Source organism: Embiotoca jacksoni, unplaced genomic scaffold (assembly GCF_022577435.1).
Source record: "Embiotoca jacksoni isolate LCO1_2020_lvr unplaced genomic scaffold, fEmbJac1.0.p SCAF_27, whole genome shotgun sequence".
NCBI classification, from domain to species: Eukaryota; Metazoa; Chordata; class Actinopteri; family Embiotocidae; genus Embiotoca; species Embiotoca jacksoni.
Genome location: NW_027185378.1, coordinates 4,802,465 through 4,822,899, shown reverse-complemented (window position 1 = coordinate 4,822,899; position 20,435 = coordinate 4,802,465).

Below are 20,435 nucleotides of genomic sequence, written 5' to 3'. Positions count from 1 at the left end.
ACTTTTTGATCATATTTTAGACGACATTCTATAGTATGACTTTTTGATCATATTTTAGACGACATGCTATAGTATGACTTTTTGATCATATTTTAGACGACATGCTATAGTATGACTTTTTGGTCATATTTTAGACGACATGCTATAGTATGACTTTTTGGTCATGTTTTAGACGACATGCTATAGTATGACTTTTTGATCATGTTTTAGACGACATGCTATAGTATGACTTTTTGATCATGTTTTAGACGACATGCTATAGTATGACTTTTTGGTCATATTTTAGACGACATGCAATAGTATGACTTTTTGGTCATGTTTTAGACGACATGCTATAGTATGACTTTTTGATCATGTTTTAGACGACATGCTATAGTATGACTTTTTGGTCATATTTTAGACGACATGCAATAGTATGACTTTTTGGTCATGTTTTAGACGACATGCTATAGTATGACTTTTTGATCTTGTTTTAGACGACATGCTATAGTATGACTTTTTGATCATGTTTTAGACGACATGCTATAGTATGACTTTTTGATCATATTTCAGACGACATGCTATAGTATGACTTTTTGATCATATTTTAGACGACATGCTATAGTATGACTTTTTGGTCATGTTTTAGACGACATGCTATAGTATGACTTTTTGGTCATGTTTTAGACGACATGCTATAGTATGACTTTTTGATCATGTTTTAGACGACATGCTATAGTATGACTTTTTGATCATATTTCAGACGACATGCTATAGTATGACTTTTTGGTCATATTTTAGACGACATGCTATAGTATGACTTTTTGGTCATATTTCAGACGACATGCTATAGTATGACTTTTTGATCATATTTTAGACGACATGCTATAGTATGACTTTTTGGTCATATTTTAGACGACATGCTATAGTATGACTTTTTGGTCATGTTTTAGACGACATGCTATAGTATGACTTTTTGATCATGTTTTAGACGACATGCTATAGTATGACTTTTTGATCATATTTCAGACGACATGCTATAGTATGACTTTTTGGTCATATTTTAGACGACATGCTATAGTATGACTTTTTGGTCATATTTCAGACGACATGCTATAGTATGACTTTTTTGTCATATTTTAGACGACATGCTATAGTATGACTTTTTGGTCATATTTCAGACGACATGCTATAGTATGACTTTTTGATCATATTTTAGACGACATGCGACAGTATGACTTTTTGATCATATTTTAGACGACATGCTATAGTATGACTTTTTGATCATATTTTAGACGACATGCTATAGTAATGACTTTTTGATCATGTTTCAGACGACATGTTATAGTATGACTTTTTTTGTCATATTTTAGACGACATGCTATAGTATGACTTTTTGATCATATTTTGAACGACATGCTATAGTATGACATTTTGATCATATTTTAGACGACATGCTATAGTATGACTTTTTGTTCATATTTTAGACGACATGCTATAGTATGACTTTTTGATCATATTTTAGACGACATGCTATAGTATGACTTTTTGATCATATTTTAGACGACATGCTATAGCATGACTTTTTGATCATGTTTCAGACGACATGTTATAGTATGACTTTTTTTGTCATATTTTAGACGACATGCTATAGTATGACTTTTTGATCATATTTTGAACGACATGCTATAGTATGACATTTTGATCATATTTTAGACGACATGCTATAGTATGACTTTTTGGTCATATTTTAGACGACATGCTATAGTATGACTTTTTGATCATATTTTAGACGACATGCTATAGTATGACTTTTTGATCATGTTTTAGACGACATGCTATAGTATGACTTTTTGATCATATTTCAGACGACATGCTATAGTATGACTTTTTGATCATATTTTAGACGACATTCTATAGTATGACTTTTTGATCATATTTCAGACGACATGCTATAGTATGACTTTTTGATCATATTTCAGACGACATGCTATAGTATGACTTTTTGATCATATTTTAGACGACATGCTATAGTATGACTTTTTGGTCATATTTTAGACGACATGCTACAGTATGACTTTTTGATCATATTTTGAACGACATGCTATAGTATGACTTTTTGGTCATATTTTAGACGACATGCTATAGTATGACTTTTTGATCATATTTTAGACGACATGCTATAGTATGACTTTTTGATCATATTTTAGACGACATGCTATAGTATGACTTTTTGGTCATATTTTAGACGACATTCTATAGTATGACTTTTTGATCATATTTTAGACGACATGCTATAGTATGACTTTTTTGTCATATTTTAGACGACATGCTATAGTATGACTTTTTGGTCATATTTTAGACGACATTCTATAGTATGACTTTTTGATCATGTTTCAGACGACATGTTATAGTATGACTTTTTTTGTCATATTTTAGACGACATGCTATAGTATGACTTTTTGATCATATTTTGAACGACATGCTATAGTATCACATTTTGATCATATTTTAGACGACATGCTATAGTATGACTTTTTGATCATGTTTTGAACGACATGCTATAGTATGACATTTTGATCATATTTTAGACGACATGCTATAGTATGACTTTTTGATCATATTTTAGACGACATGCTATAGTATGACTTTTTGGTCATATTTTAGACGACATGCTATAGTATGACTTTTTGATCATATTTTAGACGACATGCTATAGTATGACTTTTTGATCATATTTTAGACGACATGCTATAGTATGACTTTTTGGTCATATTTTAGACGACATGCTATAGTATGACTTTTTGATCATATTTTAGACGACATGCTATAGTATGACTTTTTGATCATATTTTAGACGACATGCTATAGTATGACTTTTTGATCATATTTTAGACGACATGCTATAGTATGACTTTTTGATCATATTTTAGACGACATGCTATAGTATGACTTTTTTTGTCATATTTTAGACGACATGCTATAGTATGACTTTTTTGTCATATTTTAGACGACATGCTATAGTATGACTTTTTGATCATATTTTAGACGACATGCTATAGTATGACTTTTTTATCATGTTTTAGACGACATGCTATAGTATGACTTTTTGATCATATTTCAGACGACATGCTATAGTATGACTTTTTTGTCATATTTTAGACGACATGCTATAGTATGACTTTTTGGTCATATTACAGACGACATGCTATAGTATGACTTTTTGATCATGTTTTGAACGACATGCTATAGTATGACATTTTTGTCATATTTTAGACGACATGCTATACTATGACTTTTTGATCATATTTTAGACGACATGCTATAGTATGACTTTTTGATCATATTTTAGACGACATTCTATAGTATGACTTTTTGATCATATTTTAGACGACATGCTATAGTATGACTTTTTGATCATATTTCAGACGACATGCTATAGTATGACTTTTTGATCATATTTCAGACGACATGCTATAGTATGACTTTTTTTGTCATATTTTAGACGACATGCTATAGTATGACTTTTTTGTCATATTTTAGACGACATGCTATAGTATGACTTTTTTATCATGTTTTAGACGACATGCTATAGTATGACTTTTTGATCATATTTCAGACGACATGCTATAGTATGACTTTTTTGTCATATTTTAGACGACATGCTATAGTATGACTTTTTGGTCATATTACAGACGACATGCTATAGTATGACTTTTTGATCATGTTTTGAACGACATGCTATAGTATGACATTTTTGTCATATTTTAGACGACATGCTATAGTATGACTTTTTGATCATATTTTAGACGACATTCTATAGTATGACTTTTTGATCATATTTTAGACGACATGCTATAGTATGACTTTTTGATCATATTTTTGACGACATGCTATAGTAAGACTTTTTGATCATATTTCAGACGACATACTATAGTATGACTTTTTGATCATATTTTAGAGAACATACTATACTATGACTTTTTGATCATATTTCAGACGACATACTATAGTATGACTTTTTGATCATATTTTAGACGACATGCTATAGTATGACTTTTTGATCATATTTTAGACGACATGCTATAGTATGACTTTTTGATCATATTTTAGACGACATGCTATAGTATGACTTTTTGATCATATTTTAGACGACATGCTATAGTATGACTTTTTGGTCATATTTTAGACGACATGCTATAGTATGACTTTTTGATCATATTTTAGACGACATGCTATAGTATGACTTTTTGATCATATTTTAGACGACATGCTATAGTATGACTTTTTGATCATATTTTAGACGACATGCTATAGTATGACTTTTTGGTCATATTTTAGACGACATGCTATAGTATGACTTTTTTTGTCATATTTTAGACGACATGCTATAGTATGACTTTTTTGTCATATTTTAGACGACATGCTATAGTATGACTTTTTGATCATATTTTAGACGACATGCTATAGTATGACTTTTTTATCATGTTTTAGACGACATGCTATAGTATGACTTTTTGATCATATTTCAGACGACATGCTATAGTATGACTTTTTTGTCATATTTTAGACGACATGCTATAGTATGACTTTTTGGTCATATTACAGACGACATGCTATAGTATGACTTTTTGATCATGTTTTGAACGACATGCTATAGTATGACATTTTTGTCATATTTTAGACGACATGCTATAGTATGACTTTTTGATCATATTTTAGACGACATGCTATAGTATGACTTTTTGATCATATTTTAGACGACATTCTATAGTATGACTTTTTGATCATATTTTAGACGACATGCTATAGTATGACTTTTTGATCATATTTCAGACGACATGCTATAGTATGACTTTTTGATCATATTTCAGACGACATGCTATAGTATGACTTTTTTTGTCATATTTTAGACGACATGCTATAGTATGACTTTTTTGTCATATTTTAGACGACATGCTATAGTATGACTTTTTTATCATGTTTTAGACGACATGCTATAGTATGACTTTTTGATCATATTTCAGACGACATGCTATAGTATGACTTTTTTGTCATATTTTAGACGACATGCTATAGTATGACTTTTTGGTCATATTACAGACGACATGCTATAGTATGACTTTTTGATCATGTTTTGAACGACATGCTATAGTATGACATTTTTGTCATATTTTAGACGACATGCTATAGTATGACTTTTTGATCATATTTTAGACGACATTCTATAGTATGACTTTTTGATCATATTTTTGACGACATGCTATAGTATGACATTTTTGTCATATTTTAGACGACATGCTATAGTATGACTTTTTGATCATATTTTAGACGACATGCTATAGTATGACTTTTTGATCATATTTTTGACGACATGCTATAGTAAGACTTTTTGATCATATTTCAGACGACATACTATAGTATGACTTTTTGATCATATTTTAGACGACATGCTATAGTATGACTTTTTGGTCATGTTTCAGACGACATGCTATAGTATGACTTTTTGATCATATTTTAGACGACATGCTATAGTATGACTTTTTGGTCATATTTTAGACGACATGCTATAGTATGACTTTTTGGTCATGTTTTAGACGACATGCTATAGTATGACTTTTTGATCATGTTTTAGACGACATGCTATAGTATGACTTTTTGATCATATTTCAGACGACATGCTATAGTATGACTTTTTGGTCATATTTTAGACGACATGCTATAGTATGACTTTTTGGTCATATTTCAGACGACATGCTATAGTATGACTTTTTTGTCATATTTTAGACGACATGCTATAGTATGACTTTTTGGTCATATTTCAGACGACATGCTATAGTATGACTTTTTGATCATATTTTAGACGACATGCGACAGTATGACTTTTTGATCATATTTTAGACGACATGCTATAGTATGACTTTTTGATCATATTTTAGACGACATGCTATAGTATGACTTTTTGATCATGTTTCAGACGACATGTTATAGTATGACTTTTTTTGTCATATTTTAGACGACATGCTATAGTATGACTTTTTGATCATATTTTGAACGACATGCTATAGTATGACATTTTGATCATATTTTAGACGACATGCTATAGTATGACTTTTTGGTCATATTTTAGACGACATGCTATAGTATGACTTTTTGATCATATTTTAGACGACATGCTATAGTATGACTTTTTGATCATATTTTAGACGACATGCTATAGCATGACTTTTTGATCATGTTTCAGACGACATGTTATAGTATGACTTTTTTTGTCATATTTTAGACGACATGCTATAGTATGACTTTTTGATCATATTTTGAACGACATGCTATAGTATGACATTTTGATCATATTTTAGACGACATGCTATAGTATGACTTTTTGGTCATATTTTAGACGACATGCTATAGTATGACTTTTTGATCATATTTTAGACGACATGCTATAGTATGACTTTTTGATCATGTTTTAGACGACATGCTATAGTATGACTTTTTGATCATATTTCAGACGACATGCTATAGTATGACTTTTTGATCATATTTTAGACGACATTCTATAGTATGACTTTTTGATCATATTTCAGACGACATGCTATAGTATGACTTTTTGATCATATTTCAGACGACATGCTATAGTATGACTTTTTGATCATATTTTAGACGACATGCTATAGTATGACTTTTTGGTCATATTTCAGACGACATGCTATAGTATGACTTTTTGATCATATTTTAGACGACATGCTATAGTATGACTTTTTGATCATGTTTCAGACGACATGTTATAGTATGACTTTTTTTGTCATATTTTAGACGACATGCTACAGTATGACTTTTTGATCATATTTTGAACGACATGCTATAGTATGACTTTTTGGTCATATTTTAGACGACATGCTATAGTATGACTTTTTGATCATATTTTAGACGACATGCTATAGTATGACTTTTTGATCATATTTTAGACGACATGCTATAGTATGACTTTTTGGTCATATTTTAGACGACATTCTATAGTATGACTTTTTGATCATATTTTAGACGACATGCTATAGTATGACTTTTTTGTCATATTTTAGACGACATGCTATAGTATGACTTTTTGGTCATATTTTAGACGACATTCTATAGTATGACTTTTTGATCATGTTTCAGACGACATGTTATAGTATGACTTTTTTTGTCATATTTTAGACGACATGCTATAGTATGACTTTTTGATCATATTTTGAACGACATGCTATAGTATCACATTTTGATCATATTTTAGACGACATGCTATAGTATGACTTTTTGATCATGTTTTGAACGACATGCTATAGTATGACATTTTGATCATATTTTAGACGACATGCTATAGTATGACTTTTTGATCATATTTTAGACGACATGCTATAGTATGACTTTTTGATCATATTTTAGACGACATGCTATAGTATGACTTTTTGATCATATTTTAGACGACATGCTATAGTATGACTTTTTGATCATATTTTAGACGACATGCTATAGTATGACTTTTTTTGTCATATTTTAGACGACATGCTATAGTATGACTTTTTTGTCATATTTTAGACGACATGCTATAGTATGACTTTTTGATCATATTTTAGACGACATGCTATAGTATGACTTTTTTATCATGTTTTAGACGACATGCTATAGTATGACTTTTTGATCATATTTCAGACGACATGCTATAGTATGACTTTTTTGTCATATTTTAGACGACATGCTATAGTATGACTTTTTGGTCATATTACAGACGACATGCTATAGTATGACTTTTTGATCATGTTTTGAACGACATGCTATAGTATGACATTTTTGTCATATTTTAGACGACATGCTATAGTATGACTTTTTGATCATATTTTAGACGACATGCTATAGTATGACTTTTTGATCATATTTTAGACGACATTCTATAGTATGACTTTTTGATCATATTTTAGACGACATGCTATAGTATGACTTTTTGATCATATTTCAGACGACATGCTATAGTATGACTTTTTGATCATATTTCAGACGACATGCTATAGTATGACTTTTTTTTGTCATATTTTAGACGACATGCTATAGTATGACTTTTTTGTCATATTTTAGACGACATGCTATAGTATGACTTTTTTATCATGTTTTAGACGACATGCTATAGTATGACTTTTTGATCATATTTCAGACGACATGCTATAGTATGACTTTTTTGTCATATTTTAGACGACATGCTATAGTATGACTTTTTGGTCATATTACAGACGACATGCTATAGTATGACTTTTTGATCATGTTTTGAACGACATGCTATAGTATGACATTTTTGTCATATTTTAGACGACATGCTATAGTATGACTTTTTGATCATATTTTAGACGACATTCTATAGTATGACTTTTTGATCATATTTTAGACGACATGCTATAGTATGACTTTTTGATCATATTTTTGACGACATGCTATAGTAAGACTTTTTGATCATATTTCAGACGACATACTATAGTATGACTTTTTGATCATATTTTAGAGAACATACTATACTATGACTTTTTGATCATATTTCAGACGACATACTATAGTATGACTTTTTGATCATATTTTAGACGACATGCTATAGTATGACTTTTTGATCATATTTTAGACGACATGCTATAGTATGACTTTTTGATCATATTTTAGACGACATGCTATAGTATGACTTTTTGGTCATATTTTAGACGACATGCTATAGTATGACTTTTTGATCATATTTTAGACGACATGCTATAGTATGACTTTTTGATCATATTTTAGACGACATGCTATAGTATGACTTTTTGATCATATTTTAGACGACATGCTATAGTATGACTTTTTGATCATATTTTAGACGACATGCTATAGTATGACTTTTTTTGTCATATTTTAGACGACATGCTATAGTATGACTTTTTTGTCATATTTTAGACGACATGCTATAGTATGACTTTTTGATCATATTTTAGACGACATGCTATAGTATGACTTTTTTATCATGTTTTAGACGACATGCTATAGTATGACTTTTTGATCATATTTCAGACGACATGCTATAGTATGACTTTTTTGTCATATTTTAGACGACATGCTATAGTATGACTTTTTGGTCATATTACAGACGACATGCTATAGTATGACTTTTTGATCATGTTTTGAACGACATGCTATAGTATGACATTTTTGTCATATTTTAGACGACATGCTATAGTATGACTTTTTGATCATATTTTAGACGACATGCTATAGTATGACTTTTTGATCATATTTTAGACGACATTCTATAGTATGACTTTTTGATCATATTTTAGACGACAGGCTATAGTATGACTTTTTGATCATATTTCAGACGACATGCTATAGTATGACTTTTTGATCATATTTCAGACGACATGCTATAGTATGACTTTTTTTGTCATATTTTAGACGACATGCTATAGTATGACTTTTTTGTCATATTTTAGACGACATGCTATAGTATGACTTTTTTATCATGTTTTAGACGACATGCTATAGTATGACTTTTTGATCATATTTCAGACGACATGCTATAGTATGACTTTTTTGTCATATTTTAGACGACATGCTATAGTATGACTTTTTGGTCATATTACAGACGACATGCTATAGTATGACTTTTTGATCATGTTTTGAACGACATGCTATAGTATGACATTTTTGTCATATTTTAGACGACATGCTATAGTATGACTTTTTGATCATATTTTAGACGACATGCTATAGTATGACTTTTTGATCATATTTTTGACGACATGCTATAGTAAGACTTTTTGATCATATTTCAGACGACATACTATAGTATGACTTTTTGATCATATTTTAGAGAACATACTATACTATGACTTTTTGATCATATTTCAGACGACATACTATAGTATGACTTTGATCATATTTCAGACGACATACTATAGTATGACTTTTTGATCATATTTTAGACGACATGCTATAGTATGACTTTTTGATCATATTTTAGACGACATGCTATAGTATGACTTTTTGATCATATTTTAGACGGACATGCTATAGTATGACTTTTTTGATCATATTTCAGACGACATACTATAGTATGACTTTTTGATCATATTTTAGACGACATGCTATAGTATGACTTTTTTGTCATATTTTAGACGACATGCTATTAGTATGACTTTTTTGTCATATTTTAGACGACATGCTATAGTATGACTTTTTGATCATATTTTGAACGACATGCTATAGTATGACTTTTTGATCATATTTTGAACGACATGCTATAGTATGACTTTTTGATCATATTTTAGACGACATGCTATAGTATGACTTTTTGATCATATTTTAGACGACATGCTATAGTATGACTTTTTGATCATATTTCAGACGACATACTATAGTATGACTTTTTGATCATATTTTAGACGACATGCTATAGTATGACTTTTTGGTCATATTTTAGACGACATGCTATAGTATGACTTTTTGGTCATATTTTAGACGACATGCTATAGTATGACTTTTTGGTCATATTTTAGACGACATGCTATAGTATGACTTTTTGGTCATATTTTAGACGACATGCTATAGTATGACTTTTTGATCATATTTCAGACGACATGCTATAGTATGACTTTTTTTTGTCATATTTTAGACGACATGCTATAGTATGACTTTTTGATCATATTTTAGACGACATGCTATAGTATGACTTTTTTTATCATGTTTTAGACGACATGCTATAGTATGACTTTTTGATCATATTTCAGACGACATGCTATAGTATGACTTTTTTGTCATATTTTAGACGACATGCTATAGTATGACTTTTTGGTCATATTACAGACGACATGCTATAGTATGACTTTTTGATCATGTTTTGAACGACATGCTATAGTATGACATTTTTGTCATATTTTAGACGACATGCTATAGTATGACTTTTTGATCATATTTTAGACGACATTCTATAGTATGACTTTTTGATCATATTTTAGACGACATGCTATAGTATGACTTTTTGATCATATTTTTGACGACATGCTATAGTAAGACTTTTTGATCATATTTCAGACGACATACTATAGTATGACTTTTTGATCATATTTTAGAGAACATACTATACTATGACTTTTTGATCATATTTCAGACGACATACTATAGTATGACTTTTTGATCATATTTTAGACGACATGCTATAGTATGACTTTTTGATCATATTTTAGACGACATGCTATAGTATGACTTTTTGATCATATTTTAGACGACATGCTATAGTATGACTTTTTGATCATATTTCAGGACGACATACTATAGTATGACCTTTTGATCATATTTTAGACGACATGCTATAGTAATGACTTTTTTGTCATATTTTAGACGACATGCTATAGTATGACTTTTTGGTCATATTTTAGACGACATGCTATAGTATGACTTTTTTGTCATATTTTAGACGACATGCTATAGTATGACTTTTTGATCATATTTTGAACGACATGCTATAGTATGACTTTTTGATCATATTTTGAACGACATGCTATAGTATGACTTTTTGATCATATTTTAGACGACATGCTATAGTATGACTTTTTGATCATATTTTAGACGACATGCTATAGTATGACTTTTTGATCATATTTTAGACGACATGCTATAGTATGACTTTTTGATCATATTTTAGACGACATGCTATAGTATGACTTTTTGATCATATTTTAGACGACATGCTATAGTATGACTTTTTGATCATATTTTAGACGACATGCTATAGTATGACTTTTTTGTCATATTTTAGACGACATGCTATAGTATGACTTTTTGATCATATTTTGAACGACATGCTATAGTATGACTTTTTGATCATATTTTGAACGACATGCTATAGTATGACTTTTTGATCATATTTCAGACGACATACTATAGTATGACTTTTTGATCATATTTTAGACGACATGCTATAGTATGACTTTTTGATCATATTTTAGACGACATGCTATAGTATGACTTTTTGATCATATTTTAGACGACATGCTATAGTATGACTTTTTGATCATATTTCAGACGACATACTATAGTATGACTTTTTGATCATATTTTAGACGACATGCTATAGTATGACTTTTTGGTCATATTTTAGACGACATGCTATAGTATGCACTTTTTTGGTCATATTTTAGACGACATGCTATAGTATGACTTTTTGGTCATATTTTAGACGACATGCTATAGTATGACTTTTTGATCATATTTGAACGACATGCTATAGTATGACATTTTGATCATATTTTAGACGACATGCTATAGTATGACTTTTTGGTCATATTTTAGACGACATGCTATAGTATGACTTTTTGATCATATTTTAGACGACATGCTATAGTATGACTTTTTGATCATGTTTTAGACGACATGCTATAGTATGACTTTTTGATCATATTTCAGACGACATGCTATAGTATGACTTTTTGATCATATTTTAGACGACATTCTATAGTATGACTTTTTGATCATATTTCAGACGACATGCTATAGTATGACTTTTTGATCATATTTCAGACGACATGCTATAGTATGACTTTTTGATCATATTTTAGACGACATGCTATAGTATGACTTTTTGGTCATATTTCAGACGACATGCTATAGTATGACTTTTTGATCATATTTTAGACGACATGCTATAGTATGACTTTTTGGTCATATTTCAGACGACATGCTATAGTATGACTTTTTGATCATATTTCAGACGACATGCTATAGTATGACTTTTTGATCATATTTCAGACGACATGCTATAGTATGACTTTTTGATCATATTTTAGACGACATGCTATAGTATGACTTTTTGGTCATATTTCAGACGACATGCTATAGTATGACTTTTTGATCATATTTTAGACGACATGCTATAGTATGACTTTTGATCATGTTTCAGACGACATGTTATAGTATGACTTTTTGATCATATTTTGAACGACATGCTATAGTATCACATTTTGATCATATTTTAGACGACATGCTATAGTATGACTTTTTGATCATGTTTTGAACGACATGCTATAGTATGACATTTTGATCATATTTTAGACGACATGCTATAGTATGACTTTTTGATCATATTTAGACGACATGCTATAGTATGACTTTTTGGTCATATTTTAGACGACATGCTATAGTATGACTTTTTGATCATATTTTAGACGACATGCTATAGTATGACTTTTTGATCATATTTTAGACGACATGCTATAGTATGACTTTTTGGTCATATTTTAGACGACATTCTATAGTATGACTTTTTGATCATATTTTAGACGACATGCTATAGTATGACTTTTTTGTCATATTTTAGACGACATGCTATAGTATGACTTTTTGGTCATATTTCAGACGACATGCTATAGTATGACTTTTTGATCATATTTTAGACGACATTCTATAGTATGACTTTTTGATCATATTTTAGACGACATGCTATAGTATGACTTTTTGATCATATTTTGAACGACATGCTATAGTATCACATTTTGATCATATTTTAGACGACATGCTATAGTATCACATTTTGATCATATTTTTAGACGACATGCTATAGTATGACTTTTTGATCATGTTTTGAACGACATGCTATAGTATGACATTTTGATCATATTTTAGACGACATGCTATAGTATGACTTTTTGATCATATTTTAGACGACATGCTATAGTATGACTTTTTGGTCATATTTTAGACGACATGCTATAGTATGACTTTTTGATCATATTTTAGACGACATGCTATAGTATGACTTTTTGATCATATTTTAGACGACATGCTATAGTATGACTTTTTGGTCATATTTTAGACGACATGCTATAGTATGACTTTTTGATCATATTTTAGACGACATGCTATAGTATGACTTTTTGATCATATTTTAGACGACATGCTATAGTATGACTTTTTGGTCATATTTTAGACGACATGCTATAGTATGACTTTTTGATCATATTTTAGACGACATGCTATAGTATGACTTTTTGATCATATTTTAGACGACATGCTATAGTATGACTTTTTTTGTCATATTTTAGACGACATGCTATAGTATGACTTTTTTGTCATATTTTAGACGACATGTTATAGTATGACTTTTTGATCATATTTCAGACGACATGCTATAGTATGACTTTTTGATCATATTTTAGACGACATGCTATAGTATGACTTTTTGATCATATTTTAGACGACATGCTATAGTATGACTTTTTTGTCATATTTTAGACGACATGCTATAGTATGACTTTTTGATCATATTTTAGACGACATGCTATAGTATGACTTTTTGATCATATTTCAGACGACATGCTATAGTATGACTTTTTTGTCATATTTTAGACGACTTGCTATAGTATGACTTTTTGGTCATATTTCAGACGATATGCTATAGTATGACTTTTTGATCATATTTCAGACGACATGCTATTGTATGACTTTTTTTGTCATATTTTAGACGACATGCGATAGCATGACTTTTTTTGTCATATTTTAGACGACATGCTATAGTATGACTTTTTTTGTCATATTTTAGACGACATGCTATAGTATGACTTTTTGATCATATTTTAGAACGACATGCTATAGTATGACTTTTTGATCATATTTTAGACGACATGCTATAGTATGACTTTTTGATCATATTTCAGACGACATGCTATAGTATGACTTTTTTTGTCATATTTTAGACGACATGCTATAGTATGACTTTTTGATCATATTTTAGAACGACATGCTATAGTATGACTTTTTTCATCATATTTTAGACGACATGCTATAGTATGACTTTTTGATCATATTTCTGACGACATGCTATAGTATGACTTTTTTTGTCATATTTTAGACGACATGCTATAGTATGACTTTTTTTGTCATATTTTAGACGACATGCTATAGTATGACTTTTTGGTCATATTTTAGACGACATGCTATAGTATGACTTTTTTCATCATATTTTAGACGACATGCTACTAGTATGACTTTTTGATCATATTTTAGACGACATGCTATAGTAATGACTTTTTTTTGTCATATTTTAGACGATATGCTATAGTATGACTTTTTTGATCATATTTTAGACGACATGCTATAGTATGACTTTTTGATCATATTTTAGACGACATGCTATAGTATGACTTTTTTTGTCATATTTTAGACGACATGCTATAGTATGACTTTTTGATCATATTTCAGACGACATGCTATGACTTTTTGATCATATTTTAGACGACATGCTATAGTATGACTTTTTTTGTCATATTTTAGACGACATGCTATAGTATGACTTTTTGATCATATTTTAGACGACATGCTATAGTAAGACTTTTTGATCATATTTCAGACGACATACTATAGTATGACTTTTTGATCATATTTTAGAGAACATACTATACTATGACTTTTTGATCATATTTCAGACGACATACTATAGTATGACTTTTTGATCATATTTTAGACGACATGCTATAGTATGACTTTTTGATCATATTTTAGACGACATGCTATAGTATGACTTTTTGATCATATTTTAGACGACATGCTATAGTATGACTTTTTGATCATATTTCAGACGACATACTATAGTATGACTTTTTGATCATATTTTTAGACGACATGCTATAGTATGACTTTTTTGTCATATTTTAGACGACATGCTATAGTATGACTTTTTGATCATATTTTAGACGACATGCTATAGTATGACTTTTTGATCATATTTTAGACGACATGCTATAGTATGACTTTTTGATCATATTTTAGACGACATGCTATAGTATGACTTTTTGATCATATTTCAGACGGACATACTATAGTATGACTTTTTGATCATATTTTAGATGACATGCTATAGTATGACTTTTTTGTCATATTTTAGACGACATGCTATAGTATGACTTTTTGGTCATATTTTAGACGACATGCTATAGTATGACTTTTTGGTCATGTTTTAGACGACATGCTATAGTATGACTTTTTGGTCATGTTTTAGACGACATGCTATAGTATGACTTTTTTGGTCATGTTTTAGACGACATGCTATAGTATGACTTTTTGGTCACATTTTAGACGACATGCTATAGTATGACTTTTTTTGTCATATTTTAGACGACATGCTATAGTATGACTTTTTGATCATATTTCAGACGATATGTTATAGTATGACTTTTTTGTCATATTTTAGACGACATGCTATAGTATGACTTTTTTGTCATATTTTAGACGACCATGCTATAGTATGACTTTTTGGTCATGTTTTAGACGACATGCTATAGTATGACTTTTTGGTCATGTTTTAGACGACATGCTATAGTATGACTTTTTGGTCATGTTTTAGACGACATGCTATAGTATGACTTTTTTTTGTCATATTTTAGACGACATGCTATAGTATGACTTTTTGGTCATATTTCAGACGACATGCTATAGTATGACTTTTTATCATGTTTTAGACGACATGCTATAGTATGACTTTTTGATCATATTTCAGACGACATGCTATAGTAAGAACTTTTTTGTCATATTTTAGACGACATGCTATAGTATGACTTTTTGATCATATTTTAGACGACATGCTATAGTATGACTTTTTGATCATATTTTAGACGACATGCTATAGTATGACTTTTTGGTCATATTTTAGACGACATGCTATAGTATGACTTTTTTGATCATATTTTAGACGACATGCTATAGTATGACTTTTTGATCATATTTTAGACGACATGCTATAGTATGACTTTTTTTGTCATATTTTAGACGACATGCTATAGTATGACTTTTTTGTCATATTTTAGACGACATGCTATAGTATGACTTTTTGATCATATTTTAGACGACATGCTATAGTATGACTTTTTGATCATATTTTAGACGACATGCTATAGTATGACTTTTTTGTCATATTTTAGACGACATGCTATAGTATGACTTTTTGATCATATTTTAGACGACATGCTATAGTATGACTTTTTGATCATATTTCAGACGACATGCTATAGTATGACTTTTTGATCATATTTCAGACGACATGCTATTGTATGACTTTTTTTGTCATATTTTAGACGACATGCGATAGCATGACTTTTTTTGTCATATTTTAGACGACATGCTATAGTATGACTTTTTTTTGTCATATTTTAGACGACATGCTATAGTATGACTTTTTGGTCATATTTCAGAGACGATATGCTATAGTATGACTTTTTTGATCATATTTCAGACGACATGCTATTGTATGACTTTTTTTGTCATATTTTAGACGACATGCTATAGTATGACTTTTTTGTCATATTTTAGACGACTTGCTATAGTATGACTTTTTGGTCATATTTCAGACGATATGCTATAGTATGACTTTTTGATCATATTTCAGACGACATGCTATTGTATGACTTTTTTTGTCATATTTTAGACGACATGCGATAGCATGACTTTTTTTGTCATATTTTAGACGACATGCTATAGTATGACTTTTTTTTGTCATATGTTTAGACGACATGCTATAGTATGACTTTTTGATCATATTTTAGAACGACATGCTATAGTATGACTTTTTGATCATATTTTAGACGACATGCTTATAGTATGACTTTTTGATCATATTTCAGACGACATGCTATAGTATGACTTTTTTTTGTCATATTTTAGACGACATGCTATAGTATGACTTTTTGATCATATTTTAGAACGACATGCTATAGTATGACTTTTTTCATCATATTTTAGACGACATGCTATAGTATGACTTTTTGATCATATTTCTGACGACATGCTATAGTATGACTTTTTTTGTCATATTTTAGACGACATGCTATAGTATGACTTTTTTTTGTCATATTTTAGACGACATGCTATAGTATGACTTTTTGGTCATATTTTAGACGACATGCTATAGTATGACTTTTTCATCATATTTTAGACGACATGCTATAGTATGACTTTTTGATCATATTTTAGACGACATGCTATAGTATGACTTTTTTTTGTCATATTTTAGACGATATGCTATAGTATGACTTTTTGATCATATTTTAGACGACATGCTATAGTATGACTTTTTGATCATATTTTAGACGACATGCTATAGTATGACTTTTTTGTCATATTTTAGACGACATGCTATAGTATGACTTTTTGATCATATTTCAGACGACATGCTATGACTTTTTGATCATATTTTAGACGACATGCTATAGTATGACTTTTTGATCATATTTTAGACGACATGCTATAGTATGACTTTTTGATCATATTTTAGACGACATGCTATAGTATGACTTTTTTTGTCATATTTTAGACGACATGCTATAGTATGACTTTTTTGATCATATTTTAGACGACATGCTATAGTAAGACTTTTTGATCATATTTCAGACGACATACTATAGTATGACTTTTTGATCATATTTTAGAGAACATACTATACTATGACTTTTTGATCATATTTCAGACGACATACTATAGTATGACTTTTTGATCATATTTTAGACGACATGCTATAGTATGACTTTTTGATCATATTTTAGACGACATGCTATAGTATGACTTTTTGATCATATTTTAGACGACATGCTATAGTATGACTTTTTTGATCATATTTCAGACGACATACTATAGTATGACTTTTTGATCATATTTTAGACGACATGCTATAGTATGACTTTTTTGTCATATTTTAGACGACATGCTATAGTATGACTTTTTGGTCATATTTTAGACGACATGCTATAGTATGACTTTTTGGTCATGTTTTAGACGACATGCTATAGTATGACTTTTTTGGTCATGTTTTAGACGACATGCTATAGTATGACTTTTTTGGTCATGTTTTAGACGACATGCTATAGTATGACTTTTTTGGTCACTTTTTTGTCATATTTTAGACGACATGCTATAGTATGACTTTTTGATCATATTTCAGACGATATGTTATAGTATGACTTTTTTGTCATATTTTAGACGACATGCTATAGTATGACTTTTTTGTCATATTTTAGACGACATGCTATAGTATGACTTTTTGGTCATATTTTAGACGACATGCTATAGTATGACTTTTTGGTCATGTTTTAGACGACATGCTATAGTATGACTTTTTTTTGTCATATTTTAGACGACATGCTATAGTATGACTTTTTGGTCATATTTCAGACGACATGCTATAGTATGACTTTTTATCATGTTTTAGACGACATGCTATAGTATGACTTTTTGATCATATTTCAGACGACATGCTATAGTAAGACTTTTTTGTCATATTTTAGACGACATGCTATAGTATGACTTTTTGGTCATATTTCAGACGACATGCTATAGTATGACTTTTTGATCATGTTTTGAACGACATGCTATAGTATGACTTTTTGGTCATATTTTAGATGACATGCTATAGTATGACATTTTGGTCATATTTTAGACGACATGCTATAGTATGACTTTTTTTGTCATATTTTAGACGACATGCTATAGTATGACTTTTTGATCATATTTTAGACGACATTCTATAGTATGACTTTTTGATCATATTTTAGACGACATGCTATAGTATGACTTTTTGGTCATGTTTTACATGACATGCTATAGTATGACTTTTTTGTCATATTTTAGACGACATGCTATAGTATGACTTTTTGATCATATTTTAGACGACATTCTATAGTATGACTTTTTGGTCATATTTTAGACGACATGCTATAGTATGACTTTTTGATCATATTTTAGACGACATGCTATAGTATGACTTTTTGGTCATGTTTTAGATGACATGCTATAGTATGACATTTTTGTCATATTTTAGACGAAATGCTATAGTATGACTTTTTGATCATATTTTGAACGACAGGCTATAGTATGACTTTTTGGTCATGTTTTAGATGACATGCTAGAGTATGACTTTTTGATCATATTTTAGACGACATTCTATAGTATGACTTTTTGATCATATTTTAGACGACATGCTATAGTATGACTTTTTGGTCATGTTTTACATGACATGCTATAGTATGACTTTTTTGTCATATTTTAGACGACATGCTATAGTATGACTTTTTGATCATATTTTAGACGACATTCTATAGTATGACTTTTTGGTCATATTTTAGACGACATGCTATAGTATGACTTTTTGATCATATTTTAGACGACATGCTATAGTATGACTTTTTGGTCATGTTTTAGATGACATGCTAGAGTATGACTTTTTTGTCATATTTTAGACGACATGCTATAGTATGACTTTTTGATCATATTTTAGACGACATGCTATAGTATGACTTTTGGTCATATTTTAAATGGCATGCTCTAGTATGACATTTTGGTCATATTTTAGACGACATGCTATAAGTATGACTTCCGTTCATGTCATGGCAGCTAACACAGTGGTGCAGCTGTCAGAGTTGTTGTCTCTC